The sequence below is a fragment of the Gasterosteus aculeatus genome, chromosome 3 (genome assembly GCF_964276395.1).
Source record: "Gasterosteus aculeatus chromosome 3, fGasAcu3.hap1.1, whole genome shotgun sequence".
Lineage (NCBI taxonomy): Eukaryota > Metazoa > Chordata > Actinopteri > Perciformes > Gasterosteidae > Gasterosteus > Gasterosteus aculeatus.
The window spans coordinates 8,187,477-8,207,668 of NC_135690.1; the positions used below are offsets into that span (position 1 = coordinate 8,187,477).

The 20,192-nt window shown below is 45.6% G+C and overlaps 1 long non-coding RNA gene across 1 annotated transcript; it reads left to right on the forward strand.

Moving 5' to 3' along the window:
- Nucleotides 1–1,676: 1,676 nt before the first annotated feature.
- On the forward strand, nucleotides 1,677–19,821 carry LOC144405494 (uncharacterized). The gene is made up of 4 exons (XR_013467097.1): nucleotides 1,677–1,916; nucleotides 4,271–4,343; nucleotides 10,998–11,898; nucleotides 19,130–19,821. It is a non-coding gene; the product is annotated as an uncharacterized LOC144405494 (long non-coding RNA).
- Nucleotides 19,822–20,192: the final 371 nt, after the last annotated feature.

The following is a 20,192-nucleotide window of genomic DNA, read 5'->3' on the forward strand; positions in this document are numbered from 1 at the left end:
ATATAATTTTGGTGGAATATCGCAGAAAAGAGGAACAAACTAATTCAAAGTATTGTTTACATATTATATTTTATATTCTGATATATTTTATGGCGGGGCTGCCATGGAGTGTGCAATTTAATCAGCATAAAGAAGTCCAATAAATGCCGACACATTTTAAAACACTGTTGATTCGCGGGTGTGAAATGGGGACGCACGTGGTCGCGCATGCTCAGGAGCAACGAGGACTCTGCATCCAATGGAAAAGCCAAATTAAAACCACTCCTACGTTCCAATAAGGATTTTTGTGTTCTTTTTTTTCTTCAAACAATGGAGTTGTCCTTCCTGCATCGCTTTAATTGTGGCAACAACACAATGTTCAAGGATGCCAGCAGCAGAGGCCACAGCTGATTCCATCTGCTTATAAACGATGCAGAGCAGAATTAGATTCCTACAGTAGAGCCGGACCCGTGCAGCGGCCTCATCTCTGTGATAATAACAGATTCCCCGCAATAATCAGATATGTAACTGTTATCTGATGCAGGCTTCGTCTGCAAACAGGCTGCAGCTCGCGGTTCTGATATTGGTTTAGCTGCACACACTCATGCACGGACACGGACGCAACCACACACACACACACACACACACACACACACACACACACACACACACACACACACACACACACACACACACAGGGATCCCAGCACCTTTATAAATATCCTTTCAAGCTTTGAGAGATGTTGCTATAGTGGCTCTTCGGGTCTGGTCTGTGCCACCGGTGTCTTTTATGTGATTGTTATCGCGAGCATATCTCATCTCCTCGGCCAAGATATCACTATAATATCACAATCGACAAGGATGCTTGAATATGCTGCCCTGCACCAATATCACCGCGGATCCCCTCCACCTGCTTAACGGAGAGTTTACTGTATGCTGTCTTATTAAAAGTAAAAACACAAAAACAAGTTTTAATCTTTGTGGTCTCTGCAACATCGGAACAGCGTGTATTGAAAGCTGTAATAGGGCCATTAAATGCTGTAATGTAACATTAATCTCAAGGAGGTCATCTAACTTTCTTCATTTCGCTACTGCAACCAGGAATTTGCATTGTATAAAACAACAGATGCGATAGTATTTAATAATATTTCGTGCATATGAGTTGGGATTTTGGGGTTTGGTTTTACCTCCTTTAAAGTATAAAAACAATTAAGAGAGGTTTGCTCCTCATGAAAACGAGATTTTATGGCTGAGTAATTTCATCACATCGTCTCTTTCAAAAATGTTGACTTTTTGTTGCAGCAGAATGCTGTAAATAATTTACATGATTTCATGACGTTTCCCATACGCAGCAGTGTGATGCTTTTTTTAGGAGAACGCTTCAATACATGTGAGAGTAAAGGAGATTTTTTATTTTATTTAAAATTTTCCCAAAAAATACGTAAGCGTTGTATTCAAAATATAATGTTCCTCCAAGCCCCATTTCCGAAACATTTAACGCACCCCGGAATAAAGTCCTGTGTGACACACACCTGCGTTTATTTTAAAATTGGGGTTTTAATGATTTCAGATCCCCGCCTCTCTCTCTCTCTCTCTCTCTCTCTCTCTCTCTCTCTCTCTCTCTCTCTCTCTCTCTCTCTCTCTCTCTCTCTCTCTCTCTCTCTCCCTCCCTCCCTCCCTCTCTCTCCCTGCGAGGCGGAGTTTATCCCCTCTGCTCACCGTGTGGACCGTCTTCACTTGTCAGTAGCAGTCCGCATGTTTGAGGGAGAGGACACGTGCGAGTCTCTGGAGACATAAGACACTTCTTTAACACTCGGCTCTTTTGCGTTATTAGATTATTAGACCAGATGTTCTGTCAACGCGGGGAGAGAATCCGAGGCGGAATTTGAACGGGTCGCAGGGTTCGACTGGCGGAGCGGAGTCAGCCCGATGTGCAAGTAAGTGATGCTGGCCTCGTAGTGGATGGGATCATTGTTGGGAGGGCACTGGTGTGTTCCATCACATCAAATGTGGTGTTTGTGTTTCCCGTGAAATGAAATGAAATGGCAATGACACTATTGAAGGCGGTTTGTGAGAACTTTGCTTGTGTGTGAGGCTCGAATCCCCGAATAACGGGTCCAACCTTCGGTCGAGTCACAGTGTGGACCAGAGGCCACTCGGACTCCCAAAAACTGTGTGTACGTGTGTGCACGAGTGTGTGTGTGTGTGTGTGTGTGTGTGTGTGTGTGTGTGTGTGTGTTCGTGTGTGTGTGTGTGTGTGTGTGTGTGTCTTTCAGACTACTCATGGAAGCCAAAATAACCTGCGCGCTAATAAAAAAAATGTTTATAGAGCATAACATCTAATATATAATATATGAAAGCGTCTAGTATTGCTGCACTTTCCCCTCTCTCTCTCTCTCTCTCTCCTCCCCTCCTCTCCTCCTCTCCTCTCTTTTCTCTCCTCCTCTCCTCTCCCCTCGTTTGCGCCCGACCAGCGGCCCCTTTAAGAGACGACGGGTTAGTTCGTGTCTTTGGTTATCTAGCTGTATGAGTTTTAATTTCATAAAGCTAGAGAACCGAAAGTACGAACTGACGCCGAGCACTTCGGATCCGCCGGGGGCCTCCTCTCGCCTCGCCTCGGCACGGCACGGCACGGCACGGAGGAGGTGGAGGAGGCGATGCCGGGGCGGGGAGCCGCCGCCGCCGCAGCCGCAGCAGCATCAGCAGTAAGCGGAGGAAGCAGGAGGGACGGATGCTGCGGGAGGCGGCGCGCCGCTGGTACCGACGAGGAGGAGCGGTGGTGGTGGAGAGGGGAGGGCGCTCCGATGAGGAGGAGAGCGACACCGGCACGATGCTGGCGTTGCGTTAGAGGAGCCGCGAGCGCGTCCGTGAGGGCGTGAGTTCGGCTCCTGTTTTGGGCATCGCGGTGTCGCTGGGGCCCGTTGGGGATCAATAAATCGCCCGGTAGCGCAACTTTAGGGCATGCATGTGCATGCAACATACAAAAAAAAAATCAAAACTAGTGTCTGTTATGACAATATCTCGAGAGGTTGAACAGAAATAGTTATAGGATTCGTTCAATTGGTCGATCCAGGACTCACGTGACGGTGTTGGCAGCAGCATCAGATGGCTTTTCACATCTCGTTGGTTATGGGCCCTATTCATTCATGCCAAGCTGCATATGCAGAATCCCTGACCCCTATGACACTAAGAGTGTATCCTGAATGATCATTTACTTGACATTGGGTGTGTGACGTATAGTTGGATGCACATGCATCGCTTGCACGTGCAAGACAAAGAGTGACTAAACTACTGTGTGCTAAGATGCTTGATAACACACAGACGGTTTTTGCACCATTTCAGCGTCGACGTGGGTTACTTCTGCTACAGTGTACAGCACATCAAAACCATACTTCATCTGTTATTTAGAGAAAATGGTACTATACATTATCATCATACATTTTTTCGTGCATGTTTTTATCTGAACCCGAGTTAGACATGGCAGACATGTTACAATTCGTGTTTCGCTGCAGGGGGCTTATTTTTTTGTTTGTGGCTACGAACAAAATAGGACATGGGCTCAGAGTTTGATCTATTCTTAGAGTGGAATCAGTGAGCCTCGAGATGACAGAATATCCCTGAAGTCCCAGCATGCTCTATTTAGACCATGACTGACAATATTTGATGTGCACCGTCAAACGCTTGGATCATGTGACTCTGTGTGTGTGTGTGTGTGTGTGTGTTGTGGAAATTTGCGTCGAAGAGCTGGTGAAGTTGGAGCGAGTACAAACAATGTGACCTCCATGTCCTCCATCTCGGAGTGTTACAAAGGAAATCCAGGATAAAAATATGATGGGATTTTTTCATCTCTATCTCTCTGTTTGACCCGTTGAGGCGTTGATTTTTTTTTGCATAAATTCTAAGATTGTGTTCAATCCTTGTTTTCCGTAGCTTAGCAACTGGGATGCTGCCCAGCTGAAGCATGCTCAATGCTGTTGCCTTGCTTTATGGTCTCCAGCTCAGTGTATTTTTCCATCACATTATGTCATTTTGGATTTTTTTAATACTCAAATCAATCTGGAATCATTGCTGATGCAAAAGGACAAAATAACGTGTAACTTTGCAAATATTTGATAGTGCAAAACACCAGATAAGTTTGGCGGAGGGCTGCAAGGTCAACAGAGCTGCATCTACCCTCCATGTTTCCATTCACTGCCCCACAAGCCAATTAATTATTCCTGAAATGTGCTTTTATTTAAAATGACAGCTGTGATTTCACACACACTGATTCTCTTTTCTTTTGACTTTAAAGGAAAATGTCGACCCCCTCGTCCCTGAAGACGGAAGGCAACTACCATCGGACAGGACAACGAGTCACCTTACAGGTAAATATTCTCACCAGGAACACATGAATGTACAGAAGTAGTTCAGATGTTTTTTTCCCATATAAAGTCCAAAAATGTTGCCAAATTTACGACATTACATGTCCTATAGTTTTCAGGTAAAACAACAATTTCATGGATTTAAGCAGCAGGTTCAGCTTTGAGATGCTGCAGGCTTGCAGATAGTGTTTTGAGCAAACAATTTTGCAGCAATGCTTGCAGTTGATTGTTGCCCATATTTTGTAGAACTGTGTGGACGGTTTTGTGTGTGGGTGGGAAGAAGATGAGTTACAGCCTGAGCATGAATTTTAAAATATTGAAGATTTGGCCATTCTCATCAAAAAGGATTTTTAAAGTGTGCAGCACTTTAAACCTAACAGTCCAATTCATACAAAAAGTGACAATAATAGGGACATTTACAGCCAGTTTTATTTGCGCACAGTGTAAATGTCCGTTTGATATTATTCATGTATATATCAGAATATATACACACAGTGTGGAGCTGCAGTAGCCTGCAGCAACAGATAGTAAACGGTGTGATTTGAGGAGTAAAGTAAGATGTCCATGTTGAATTCCATCATTCCTTTGAAGTATTAACATTTGTTACATGGCACATCATCCCCCAGCCTCCACACACACGCACACACACACACACACACACACTCTCTCTTTCATTCACATACATCCAGCGTATTATTCCTTTAAACACTATGATCCTATTTGTCAGGTAGAGCGTGTGGTAGGTGCAGGGGAGGTGGCCGTGTAATCTTTGCTGCGGTTCTTTATCCCGTTAGGAGAGTGCAGGCGAGCTTTGGACCTGCTCATGTGTAAAGAGCGTTTGGGTGGCTCTGTCCTTTCGGGCCCTAATGCCTCGACGAGCCACGCTCCCCTTGTCCGAAGTCTCTGGATCATTGTGGGGAAAGTATTGATTTCCATAATGTGGTATTCCATACGCGATTAACAAAGGGAGCATTTATATAAAACGCTTGATAATATTGTGAATTACAAAGGAAACCTCAGTGCGGTGAGATTTTTATTGGATTCACACTCACATTCAAATTTACATTTCCAATTTTTAGGCATCAAGGAAAGCGAACCTGTGTCCAGTAACCGTTATCCTTATTTCACAACGTTGAAACAGAAACATCAGTTTGTTCCCTCCAATGCCTCCTAGTTCAGCATTAGGAATTAAACAATAAGTGCACATTGTGAGCAAGGTCGAATCTACATGGTTCTACAACCTTGAAGCTCAATCTAAAGCTCAGTTATTTAAATTTTGCGTGGAGTTCTTTGAATCGCCCAGATTTTCCCAAGCTTCGTATATTAGCATATGCAAGGGCCGGCCTGTGCTGCTGTTTTCTAAAGTGGATGTAAATTATAACCTCAGTATTATACAGGCTGATAGGAGATAAATCTCTGCAGTAATGCATTGCAGCGAATGGGGGTGCGGGGGGTTGCTGTGGAGGGGGATTGAAGAGTGTGTGTGTGTGTGTGTGTGTGTGTGTGTGTGTGTGTGTGTGTGTGTGTGTGTGTGTGTGTGTGTGTGTGTGAGAGGTACTGTACAATAGCCGGTGGCAGATGGAATACAGACTTGTAAAGCACTTGCTAATAGTCATGCTAAACTCTCCTTCACTGGTTTAAGTGTCTTCTGATTTCCTCTTGTATATCTAGAAAAAAAAGAATACATTTTAAGAGAGAGATTCTTAGAAATAGACATTTTTAAGACGGGTTTATACCGGTTTAATAGTTTTGCAAGTGCGCGCACATTGTTTTAAAACCAATATTAACACAGGGAGATTACTAAGTCGAAATTTGCACTTGTGCGGTCCAAAAGGCTGAGGGGCTTCAGGCCTCACGAGCAGAGTGGAGATCTCTTTGGAATCTCTATGCAAACTAGGGCTTGAATAATGAGATGTATTTATGAAGGGCTGGGAAAAGGGTCCTGCTTTTGAAAGCCAGTAGGCCGGAGCCTGAATGGGATGGAAGGAGGAGGGGGCGAGTCGGACAAGGGGGACCGGGGGGTATGTGAAGAGGGGGTACAGGGGCCCCCGGCAGCCCGGGCCTCGGCTGAGGCAGCTGTGAAAAGGGGTTCCGTCTTTTTCCCACGCCCAGCAAGACGCGAAACACTGCCGCAGCTCGCTAGGGTCAAGTCCCATCGCTAATATATACACACATACATACACATGCATGCACGCACACATGGATGAGAGATGTGTGTGTGTGTGTGTAAACGTTGTGCAAATTAACAAGCTGTCTGGGAAGCTCTGTGACATGGGGGGGACACCTGCTATTCTCCCAGAATGCCTTGCACTCTCATCAGGGGCTGCTGTGCTTGATGGGACAACAATTAGGTCATAACTTCAACTTGAACTTAAAATGTTGCCGATGTTTGAAAGCGGGCTGGTTTTTGACTTGTTTTCGTTTGTTTTCTCAGTATTTTTGAATAGGGCAATCTGTTCTTGTTTATTTGAAATGCATTGCCATGTAATCTGTACATTAAACAAGCATTAAACGTGTATATTCTGTAAGTCCTAATTGTAACCAAATTTTTTCTTTCTTCCGTGAAAAATAGTGTTATATGGAGATATTTCTGCAATTGTTGATGAGTCCATTCAGTGTGCCGATAAACTTGGCCTTGTGTTTGGTCCAAGACCTTAACTGTCAGCTTGCCATTGTTTGCCTGCGCACACACACACACACACTCTCACATACACACACACACACAGCTTGCTTCAAGGACACACAAAAGAAACATGTGAACATGAAATGTAGGAAAGCTGAGGGAAGATACGGCAACTATGGAGGAATGTTTTTGGCGCTGAACTCTCAGTGTGACCTTCTGTCCTAAAGACAACGGCGATGTTCTAGAAACACAATACTGATCACCATCTCTTTAATTAGAAAAAAAACAAGTGCTTGGAAAAATAATTGGCATAAAAAGCAAAAGCAAAGAGAAGACAAAACCAGTTTATTTTCTGCAAGCTCGGTGTTCATCTGCATCTCACCGTTCCACATTTTGTGTTTTGCTTGTTGCAGTCTCTCTAAGAGCCGCGTTTCTCCACCAGCTTTTTGGAACGCTGTCCCCGTGAGAAGCTGGTGTCACACCCATTACTTCCCTTTGTCTCTCTAGACACCGCCACAGCAATCCAATCCTCAGTTCCCTCCCAATTCCCCGCTGCACCAGACCCGCACAGAGCTGTGTCACACTTATTCAGGTCCCCCTGGCCGCGCGAGCTCGCCGCTTCTATTCCACCCTGAGACTACTACGTCTTTAAGTATATTCCTCTCTCCTTTCTGCTTTCTTTCTCTTGCGTGTCCCCCCTTCTCTGTCTCCTTCTCCCGTCATCATCTTCCCTCCTATTCAGATGAGATTCAAATGGAGAGGGGACCCCCCTAATTAGCTCTGTAAAGATGCTTTGTCACAGTCAGTGTGGCCGGCAGTGTGTGCATTGAGAGGGGATGTTTTACAGCTAGTGTTAGCATTGAGAAAGTGTGTATGGGCTCTTAATGAGGTTTGTTAGCTGAGTGTGTGTCCTGCTGTTTGAATACACCCTCTGCAGCCTTTGAAGGAATAGAGATGAAGAGAGAGTGGAGTGGAGAGGAGTCTTTCAGTTTGGCAGGTTTCAGAATGCAGAATATGCATTATGCTCAATGTGGTTTCATCTGAACAGCAGGAGAGAGGAGAATTAGACTAATCTCGCGTGTCGTCTGTGTAAACTGTGGGAAATATACACGGGGGTCATCGGGGCTCCTCAGACGGACGGCTTCCTGCTCTTCTTTCTCAATTGAGGCTCTGTGGATTCGTTCCTGACGGATGTTTAAGTATTAGCCAAAATGAATATATTGGTTTAGAACGAAAGAAGAAAAAAGAGATAAAAGTTAACATTTTGCTGATGAAGGGGAAGCCAAGACAGCTTGCTAAAGAACAGACGTCCCGTCGGAGATCATTACAATGCTCGGCCAGGTTTAGGCAACCTAGTACTTTTTTTCTTTTTCAATTCTTGAAAATTCCACGTCTTTGATTCAGCACAAGGATAATAAAGATGATTGATAAATTAATTGGGGACCGACTGTGAGCAGTGAACAGAAATTCCTATTTTAAAACAAGGCAAAATGCAGAGATGGTGGTGATGGTGGAGATTGGTGATGGTTGGAAACAGACGAGAACCAGAGGTGTGATGGAGAGACGAAGAGAGAGAAAGATGAGGATCTGTGTGGAGCCAAAAAGCCGACCTGCTGATATTGTAAACTGTCACTCAGGATGCAGACAGACAAGCGAGACAGACATCATTTCCCCATATTACCTTCCGCTGCAGGAACTGTCGTCCACGCAGCCCCTTCTGTCCTCCTTCTCTTTCCATCTTTGATCACACTTCCAGGTGATTTTTTTTATTTATTCCACCCGTGCACATGCATGAATATGAACCACCTGATCTAGTTCTTTCTATCTTCCTCCTCTCGCTGCTCCTCCACTTTCTCCAGGTCCGTCCTTTTTTTCCCCCGCCGTTGAAATGAGTCGGCTTGCAGAATGCTCTCCCCTGTCCCTGTTCAATGGTTCGTTGCTTCTCCGTAGGAGGTAGACGGGTGTTTGGGCTCTTTCCCCTGTTTTACCAGTTTACCAGTGTAATCCTTTACAGCGGCACAATGAGCTCTCACTCCAGCCACAGGATTCTATTAGGCTCCCAGAGAGACTCGGGATCTCCATAAACATTTTCCAGCTGCCCCCCTCGCCACAGATAAACTGATAGCTTCCTTTATACATGTTAGGCAGCACTCCCCTTTGTTTAGCCGGAGGAGATTTCACCTGTCTGGAGAAGAATGGCACAATAAAAGCTTACACGCTTACACTACCGAGGGCTTGTTAACGCTGTTGACTTCCCTCCCAAACCGACTCGCGAAAAACAATTTCTCCCTTTCAACCGCCGAGTACATAACAAGCAACTGCAAGCAGGCAAATGCTTGTTATAAGGTGTTTGGAGGAACGCTTAAGATGAATGCCGAAGTGTTTGGAGGATGTGATTCCTGCTTTGCCGCTGAAAACACAATGGCATTAATTCCTGCAGCTAAACTCCTGAATCTATCATTTCATTTAGAGTGTATAAATCCACAAGCGAGTCTGTAACTCAGCGAAGCCTTTGAAATGTAAATAAGCAGACCGGTATTTTGATAGTTCTCCGTCTTTAAAAGGGGACGTTGTTCACTATTTCAAAAACTGTGTTCCGCTATTCATCCTTTCTTATTGTATTCAGGCCAACATGCAAAATGCTCACTTATGCTATAGAGCCCAAGCATGTAGAACTTTCCTACCAAAAAAATACAGTCGCAAAACACTCAATCAAATGATGAGCACGGCATGAGACCGGCGTGTTCTCAAAGCTCCGCACATTAATTCATTCATTCAAGTATGTATTAAGAATTGGCTCCAACGTGGTCTTTAATTGTAATGACGCCTTAATGCTGATTCAAATTACTGATATCTTAGCAAACCATCTGTATTTTTATTTATTTAATGAATCGAAACATACATTTTTCCAGTTCAAGCTAAATGCCAAGTGATTTGTGTTTGTCTGTGTTTTTTTTTTTCTTCCTCAAGTCCAAAGCCATGGGTCACATCCAGGGCTCCTTTCTGCTCCAGCCCTCATACACAAACATGCTCCTCCATCTCCCCTCCCGCCCCCCATCCATCCTTCCATCTCCTCCCATCTTGATAATGCAGTTCTTTTCTTTGGTGCTGGATGGAAGGCAGCCCTGAACCAACATTGTTCCCTACGCTGGCTCTAGTGGGGGGCCCTATTGTGTGTGAAGGAATGGGGAGTTAACACCCATGTCTGAACCCTCTCAATGGGGGCATTGTGTCTGAATCTTCCTCCGGCTCACCCAATCTCACCCCACGTCACTCCCCTGCACAGGCCAAGCCAGGGGCTGCTCCGGGGTGCACCCCCATTATAACATGAAAACATGCACATAACGGCAAAACTCAAAACCACAAACGAACCGTCCCATAACTGACCCCGGCAGCTTTCACTCCCTAAGTTTCTGTGTCCTATTAATTTTCCAGCAAACCGCACTGAGCGAGTGTTTTCTCATAGAAACGGGGGCCGGTGGGTGCGCGGTTACTGAAGGAGGCCCCTGCAATTCGCTTTTTCTCATAGAAAAGAACAAAGCGAGACGTAAAGGACAATGTTGCATTAGCATGATAACAGGATTCAGAATGCTTTCAGAAATTTTCAAGATGCAGTGAAGGAATCCGTGCAGGCTATTTGTCATCAAAGCTGTTATCATGCTCATTGTTTCAGTTTTGCCAGTCGCAAGACGTGCGTAAAAAACGACGCCATGTAGTAAATGTCAATAGTAATATCAAACAATGAAGGTTAAGTGTAACAATTTCATTGTGAGTGATTTTAATTTTTGGGACAATAATACATTTTAAAACCAGCAGCAGAGATGGATGTGTGTGTGTTTCATACAGTACGCTGAGCATTTCTTTTTGTTTCTGTATAGCTGCGTGGGCCTTGGGGCAGGTTACAAAAGTTGCCGTTTTCTTCCCACATATTTGTAATCCAAGTGTTAGTGTTTACATTTGCATTTGCATTGAGCAGAGGGACGCTGCATGCCAAAGGTGAGATTTTGAAAAACACGCTCTTTTCCCTTTTTCAGAAAGAAACAAGGGTGGGTGGTTGGAAGGCTGGATAAAGGCTGGTAGATGACTGAACTCAGAGACCCAGCGCTGCTCATCATCATTGCCATGGGCTCTCGTCTTCCTCCTCTCCTCCTGTGGCCGATACCTCCAACCAGGGGTCCAGCAGAGCCGGCGAAGCCCAGGCAGAGAGCTAGTGAGTAGGCTGGAAAAGGATGGAGAAGGTCCCTGATGGCTAGAAGCACCTCTGGAGCTACCGGCATGTAGGAGAAATCAATATGAAACACAGATCCTGCACAGCTCTGAGTGGTCTTCCCCGTGTTAGTCTGTGGCCTTAGGGGCCCACAGACCTCCAAAGGACAGGCCCTGCGTGGCCCTCTCAGCTGCAGGCTGAGACCGGCTCCTAAGACTGGACCTCACTCCCCATCTCCACTGGCTGTGTGTGGTTCAGCTGAAGGGGATCGCTCCCCATGTGATACCCCGAATGCTGAAAGACCGCCGACAGGGATATTCCGTTCTCTTTCTTCCCCCCCCCCTTCACAAGATTGACATATCCACCGCTTTCTGCCTCTGGCTGTTTGAAGAAAAGCGTTTGGGAGTCCTGCTTTTGAATCTCTCTCCGCCCTCAACACGTCCGTTGTTTATTCCCCAACCAGTTTTTACATTTGACAAAGAGACAGCACCGTCTTTATTTTCTCTTCCACCCTTTGCTTGCGGTTGGTAAACATGTGCCAGTTAAGACCAGAAACAGCGACGCCTTTTCTCACCGTGATGTCTGGTATTCAATCCCAGAATATATATATATATATATATATATATATATATATATATATATATATATATATATCTTTTAACTGAATATCAAGGAGAGCAGAAGATCACAGGGAGACCTTCTCATCTTGTAGTGGAGATAGTAAAATGGCAAGTATCACTCTTCAGCACTCGACATTTTCCATTCTGAACAACTCTCAATGTGCTCTCATTACCTCATTCATTCACCTAAAAGTGTGTGTTTCTGTCTGTGTGTGTGTGTGTGTGTGTGTGTGTGTGTGTGTGTGTCTGTGTGTGCGTGACTGTAACTTTCCAATATGTTTGGTTCAAAGAGTTTCATTTTATGATATTAATTACAGCAGTAAAGTCTCTTGTCACTGAAAAATGTTTAGAAGCTAACAGATTAGCTTCCTTTAGATTCCTTTTGAAAGTTCCTCCAATCCGAACATTTTAAATCATACAAGAGATCTATTCACTATTTACATGTTTCCCCCAATTGACAGATCTGTTTGTGTCTGATTAGACCGTATTTGCTTGGCCTTGAAAGCCAGCGAGCAGCAGCCGTGCACCACAAAGCTCCCAAACTGCTGCCGTTGTCACAGCGATGCAGCGTGGTCGTTTCCAGACGGGCACGGATTCAGACAAAATGGCCGCCGGTCTTCTCCTGTGCCAAAGATGGAGGGCGCATCTCTGTTGTTCGCCATCTGTGCATCCGTTAGCCGTTGTCAAATGCAAATCCAGCCTAATTGCATTTGCATAACCTCCAACCACCATGTCGTCGGCGTGTGCAGATAATTGCTCCGATGAACGCGACGCAGCGGCAACTGATGTTTTAAAGCGTGTTTTGGCGCTGGCGGTTTTTCTCCGCGGTTGTTGTTGATAGTGAGATCAGGAGTCTGGTCCTACTGCGCCAGATGGCGCGAGTCTTTTGCACGTGAATCCCTCGCATTCAAATGTGACACTGTATAAAAGATTAAGTGGTGACCTTTTTTTTTAATCAGAAAGCGCCCTTTCAAGCATGCACTTTTTTTACATGCAGACATACGTGATGCACTGATGAAAGCAGGCAAACAGAGGAGCTCAGACATGCACACAGACTAATTAAAAAAGGGATCCGTAGGCCCAACAAACTCCAGACTGACCGCAATAGTTTCATTTTCATGCACATGGTTTCCATGGCAGTGAACAAATCAAGGGGTGACCGCGTTTGCTGTAAAACGGCGACACACAAAACATACAAATGCGAGGTGCCGCCCCAAGAACGCTGTACCTGTGAAGCATCACATCGGAGGAGAATCCACCAGCTAGAGCGAAAAACATCGAGACATCGTGCTCGTCATCTTTTAGAGACTCACAAATGAATAGCTGACGTTTCTGCATCTTGGCAGCGTCTCGCATTGTGGCCGCATTTGATTGAGCAGTTTTAGTTTTTCGGGCGGAGGGGAGGAGGGGGGGCAGGGGGGGCAGGGGGCGTTAATTAATGCGACGCGAGTCGGCTGAGCGGCCCGAGTAACAAAGCAGCGCTCTTATTTGCATTCGCCCATCAGGGCAGCTGCCGCGCCGTACAGTGAGCTCTACTGTGGGCAGCAAAATGGCGGTCACGCAAATCATGGGGTCTGTCTGCTGGTCGTGGGAGCCGAGGAGAAGAGAGAGGAGGAGGAGGAGGAGGAGGAGGGAGGCGAGGGGGGGGGGTGGGGTATTTGGGGCGTCTAGTTTGAGCTAAAGAGAGGGTTGCAGGGTCTAGACTATGGGCGGGGGGGGTTGCTCATAAGGGGAAGATGGAGTGGGGGGGTGTTTGTGGAGAGGTTATTATTTGAGGAGGGGGGGGGGCTGTTTTTTTTTTACGAAGAACAATTAATGAGGGACCGGAGGGGAAGGGGGGGGGGGTTTGTCTGCGTTTGTGAACATGTGTCTGCGCCTCGTCCCATTTGCATAGAGCGACGAGGGGCGGCCATATGCTGTGTGTTCAGTCACAGTCGTTTGCACGCCTCTCAGGGTCCCTCTCTCTCTCTCTCTCTCTCGCCCGGCCTGAATGAAAGCCCACTGAGTGCCCCCCACCCCTCCCACAGCGACACGCCGGCCGTCGGCGGAGAGGAGCGCGCCCCCCAATTCCTCACAATGACACTTAAGCGACGCCGCTATACGGCGAAGCCCTTTCTCGCGTTCGCAGCACCACCGTTTCCGTCCGTCACGGCCCCCGGCCAATGGGGACGCGTGGGGGGGGGGCTGCTTTCAGCCAATGGCGAACGGCGGAGAAGCAGGAAGAGGAAATAGAAGGCGAGGGGAGTCGTGGGTTTACCCTTGAAGTGCCGCTGAAAAGTGGATCGGCGGCGGCGGCTTCAGCGGGGGGAGGAAATCAGAGACGCGGCAGCGAGTGATAGTGGGGAGGGGCAGCAACGACGCAAGAGCTTTGTGTTTGCGAGAAGTACAGGAAATGGAGCAGTTTGTTAGAAACAAAAACGATGTTTGCGTTACGTTGCCTTTGTGCGGCCGTGTGACGTGGCACAATATTTCCAGATCGATTTGAGGCCCAAGGAGCGAGAGAAACGCCCCCCCTTTAGTTAAACTCGTAGACGGGGTTGGTTGCCGCGCGGCCCCAAAAAGTCAGACGTTGTAGATCTCCATAATGTTCTACGTGGCGGCGTTGGAGCGTGGGAATGCGAGGGCAACATATGCAGAGCAGGCTCCGGCGAGACGGCCCTGCTAGCATGAATGCTGCAGTGGCAGGTGAAAGAGGACCCTAGAGGTCATGGGTCAAGGCCAGTGAAGGGGTTGTCTGGCTCATGAGGGGGTCGGCGGGGGGGGGGGGTGGGGGGGCCTTGGGTCGTTGTCTGGGTCAGGATGCAAATGAAGGTGCCAGGCTGTTTGATAAGCACGGCTGACTGTTGTTGGCTCAGTCTGGTTTGGTCACTGAGGACTGGACGGGGTTCGAGCTCCTTCCTCCTCTCGTAGTCGCAGCAGACAGCGAGAGATCGACGAGCAGCGTGAAGTCAGACCTGCTCTCCCCACGTCTCTGCTTTCTGTTACATGAGTGACACATCGGTCTCAGGCGCTCGTGTCTTCTGTTTGCCTTCAGATCGATGGCAGCTTGCCATCAACTACACGATGTGCTCCTCCAGAGCGATGGACAGGACCACTGCGATTCCTTTTGAGTGCTGCTGTTAACACTTATTACAACAATGCATGCGTATTATTCAGCAGAAGATGCCACAAATGCTCTGTTTGCTCTTGTTTTATTTGTTAAAAATGATACAGTTTTAAGGAATATCTCTTTTTTAATGAATCTTTAAGGTTCACGTTTACATCTCCGGGATGAACAAATGTACTTGGGGGTAAGCTTCCATGAAGCACAATGCAACCACAAGCCAACTAACACCGTGTTGGATTTGGTCTTTTCATGGGATTTGTTGACAATAAGGAAAATACGGAATCATTCCAGCCTTATACTCACAATTGATTTCACTATGCTGAAGACATCCTGGTTTTATTCCAGTCGTTAGATGGTATCCAGTTTCCTGATCACACAAAAAAAATGTATTGACGTGTTAAGGTGTAAAGGTGTGCGTTACTCACGGTGTCCCTTTAAGGAGGAAAGCATTACCTCATCGGGAGTGAAGGAAGGAAGTGGGTGAATGGGAAGGAGCGCGGTGCTAACTCTCTCCACCCCTTTATGCCTGTGGGTGCAGGCTTCATTAGCTCTACAGAAAGGGACAGCTCCCTCCCCGTCCCTCAATAGACCCATAGACCTGTCTCACTGGCACAGGCTCCGGCTCAGTGGGGAGTGAGTGTGTCTGTGTGTGTGTGTGTGTGTGTGTGTGTGTGTGTGTGTGTGTGTGTGTGTGTGTGTGTGTGTGTGTGTGTGTGTGCGTGGGGCCGGGGGAGTGAATGTGTGAGTGATTGTGTGTGTGTGTGTGTGTGTGTGTGTGTGTGTGTATGTGTGTGTGTGTGTGTGTTGCCGAAACCATTCACACACCACCAGGCCTCATAGTCTCTCACTCATGCCTAAAGGAAGCCTGGCATTGACACGTTTTTTTCGGACTCACATCTCTCTTTGTTCCTCGTTCTCTTGTTTTCTCTCGCATGCTTTCCATTATTCTCCATCTCTCAATTTTTTCCTCATTGTGTTTTCTCTCTCGGTCGCTTCGTCTCATTGTGCCTGAGATCTCCCTCACAACTATTACGCCGAACAGCACTCGAACTCCTGATCTCTGCGGCACATTTGAGTTGTTTTTAGATGTTGTGCGTTTCTTAACATTGACCTTTAACTCTGTCTTTAGCCGTGATTTGACATTAAAAGGGCTTTACAAAAATGATTGTAAAGGCTGCAAGGCAAATTTGAGCCACAAGGCTCAAATTTGAAATGATTTGCAATAATTATTTGGCAGTTGGCTCCGAAAGTCCAACTGATGCAATCGTTGGCAGAAGTTACTCAGCATTTTCTCCTAATTTAAGAGATCAATTCAAAATGCTATCATGAGATGCTCTCATTACTGTTTTTAGATCAATCTCTGTAATATCTTTACTGTCACTGACCAACTCTGACATGATTATACCATTAACTCAGTTTTTATATGATATGTCCGTTCTCAAATAATAATATAATATTTATTATAAAATATTGTTGCTTTTAGCAAAACCCATCCTGGAGCCACCATTAAATAAATTTGATCTAAATGTGATGGAAAAAAAACAACTATTCCTCAAAAATCCCACTACGGTGCCTCCATTTCCCATCAGGAACTGTGTGCCGACAGCTCTTCAGTGTCCCAGTGTGGGGTGTAACGGGGGGGGCACACATATACAGGCAAAGGTGCTGGAGGGAGGCGGGCTAGCTGAGACGATTAGCATTGGCAGCCGCCATTGCACGGTCTGCTTATTGTTGAAGAGCTGCATTAATGAGCCCAGTGTGCATCCTGCGGTCTGCACGTGATAATAAACACGCGTACGTACACACCACCCGTCATTCATTTGTACCATTAAAGTGAGGAGCAGAGATTCTTTCTTGTACATAAAGAGGGACGTGTTCACTTTGTGTCGTCTCAAAGACGCGGACTGAGAGACGACTGGGTGTGGATATTTAAGATGCCTGCTGGTGTTGTACGTGTGCTTTCAATTATTGATCTCCAGTCTAGTCCGGGTTCTCTCTCAGGGGATTCAAAACTTCTGTTAAAGTACATTATTAAAATTGTGATTATCTGTAGAGAAATGCGGCCTTTTGCAAGAAAGAATGAGAGAGAGAGACAGTGAGAGAGAGAGAGCCTGACAGAGGGGGAGGAATGGAAGCACGGTGGCCTGGTTTGTGGTTCCAGAGGGAAAGAGAAAATTTCCCCCTGCAACGCGAGACAGGATGAGCTCTTCCAACACACATGCACGACCCCACGCGATTTCCACAAATACACACATGCACACCTTGTTCCCTGTTTCCAAGTGAGCCAGGACTCGATTCCTGTGGCTTTGTTGTTGAGGCAGCAGAAAAGTTATTGCCCCAGATTTAAGCAGTAAACTCCCACTGAATTCAACTCCATCTCCATTGTAATTTCATCCTTTTTCTTTTCTGCATCACTTCTTATCGCAAATATCCAGTAAGCAGCATGTGTGTGTGTGTGTGTGCGTGTGTGTGTGTGTGTGTATACATGTGTATGTAACAGACAGCCTGACCTCTGACCTTGCCCTGCTGTGAGGCTTTCATTCCCATAGGCTGGTTGCTGTGGTTGTGTCTGCACACGCACACACACACACACACACACACAGACACGCTGCTGGCTCTATTGGTTTAGCCGTCGCTCGGCCACCCATTCAGGGCTCAGTCACGGCCACTTAGAGCGCAGCAGACTCGGGGATTCAGACGAGCTGTGATCCAATGACATGTATTCATAATGAGGTGGCTGTGGGGACGTCTTTGTTGGACAGACTCAGCATAAGAGTGTGTTTGTTGGGGGGGTTAAAGTCCTGTAGAAAGTCCCACCGCCTCCAAAACCCCCCCACCCCCCCCCAGACACACACACACACGCCTCGTAGATTCAAATTCAAGCTTTTTCTCCGTTACTTCTTCAACACACTGTGTGTGTCCTGCCTGAACGTATCATCCAGTGGAAGCGTTTGTGGGCGGTGTGTTCTGTTCTGTGTCTCCGAAAACCGTCCTAATCAGAGCTGTTGTTCCAAACCGTCTCGTCAAAACAAAGTTTCAAGCCCTTGCTAAAAAAATGGAAAAGTTGCCTCTCCCCATTTTCTTATCGCTGACTGCGACGACGACACAGCCGGGGAACATTTTCTGGTCCCACCTGTCAAAACTTGAGACTCGGATGCTTTCATTATGAAGTCTCAAGTCAAGCTGAGCCTGGTCCACAGCTCTGATATATAATAATAGCAGAAACGAGTCACTCAACACAACACCTTCATGTTTCTTTCACCAAATGCTCTTTGAGTGGAAGGGATTCACATCTAATCTCTTTTTCTTCCACGATCATAACAAGTTCTGAAGTTATTTTCAGATTAGATCACACACAGAGTCAGAGAAAGAGTAATATTACACACAATAATGTGTCTCTTTGGAGTGTGTGTGTGTGTGTGTGTGTGGGGGGGGGAAAGAGACAGCACTGCAGCCTCCCTTCTGCTACGTTAGCGTGTTGTTGGGACGGCGTGGGCACAAGAGGAGCCCTGAAGGCCCCTCAGAATCGCCCAATGTCTGAATCTCAGCTCTGATCTCGTCAATCATGACTAACTCCTCACATCCAACACACGCCTTGCTTTTGGAGGATTAACAGAAATAACACGCTGGCTTTTTAGACCAAGTTATTTTAATATATACATATATAAAAGTCCATATTCAAAAGCAGGTGGCTTGGTCCTCTTTCATTTATAATCTTGATTAAACTCTGGACAAATTAGGATTAAATACCTAATCTCCGCTGGTAGGATTCTTATCTTGTTCAGCCATGACGTTGCAAAACCAGACAGCAGAAGTGTGTCTGGTTTTGTGTGTGTGTGTGTGTGTGTGTGTGTGTGTGTGTGTGTGTGTGTGTGTGTGTGGGTGTGTGTGTGTGTGTGTGTGTGTGTGTGTGTGTGTGTGTGTGTGTGTCTTTTCCCTCGGGCATAGTTGTGGGGTTCTCCGCTGACTGTGTGTCCTCTCGACGCCCCAGGACTTAGAGGTCGGAGGTGGACGAGTGTCTCCAGCACAGACAGATATTAGTAGTCATGAGGAGCGAGTCACTTCTGCATCTCTACTTCCTCCTCAAACCCTTCTTCTCTGTCTTAGTCCAAAACTGCTGCGTCAGTCCTGTGACGAGGGTCATATCACTGTGAAAGCTGTTTTAAAATGTTTAATTTTTTATTTTAGTAATATTCTGTTACTAATGTCCTGTGTCTTTTTGTTTATTTGCAGATTAATGATGTTAGAACAACCGAACTTCCTTCCACTGACCCACATTCCATTCAGATTGGACTGGAACATTCTCTTTTTTTTTCGAAAGATAAAAGCTTCTGACACAAAATTGTTTGTGATCGACAGTCACTCCTTTGTCCCTTTGAGCTTAGACACATGGTAACGAATGTAAAGTTGAACCGCTAAATATATTTAAATCCAAGAAATATCGCATCGTATTGACAGAGAGACTTTGAAATATATTTTTGCACTCAATATGGGTTTTAAAAGTGAAATAGCAAGTGCATTTTTAGGCTTGATAAATAATATATTAAAATGTAATATAATTAAATGTATTTTTCTAAATATACTATGATGCATTTTATAAACCAATATCTGATTGTGGGTTTGCTTTCATGGATCCTGTTGTACTTTGCGGGAAAGTCATTGGAAATTGGGTTTTTAAGTTCTATTATTTTAAGTTACTTTAAGTCCATCGATCACCAATGTCTGGATTTCAGGGTTTAATTAATAAATTAACGCCCTGAGGTGTCATTTGTTGAAACTGTGTAAATTGTGAAAATGTGGTAAATAAAGAGAACAGCAGAGAACAGAGACTTTGACATTTTTACCTATTGAATACTTTTTGTAATTGAAAATGTATTTGACGATACTCAGATTTGTATTATTATAATTAAAAAATGAAAAATGTATTTCCTGTTTTTTGTTTTCTAGAAATGAGTTGCTTCAGTTCAGACTAGAACTTCAGACAGTTCTAGTCTGACAGAATCATTTAACGGAGGAAATATCAAACAACCAAAATAAAAACACACAATTAAGTAAATTAATATAATAAGTGAAATTTAGCCTCTTCATGTTTTACTATACCTTCTCCAATCCCAAAAATATCATTTAATTGTTTATAAGTGAGCCTGTCTTCATTCAATTAATTAATTCTTCAGATTTTGACGGAGTCACGGCACTTTTAGTGATTGGAGGTTTCATGTGTTTTCACTTTCTGTTTAATCAGCACATGAGCCCAACAGAACCAGCGAGCTGGACAGGCCACACTCCGAAAGGAATA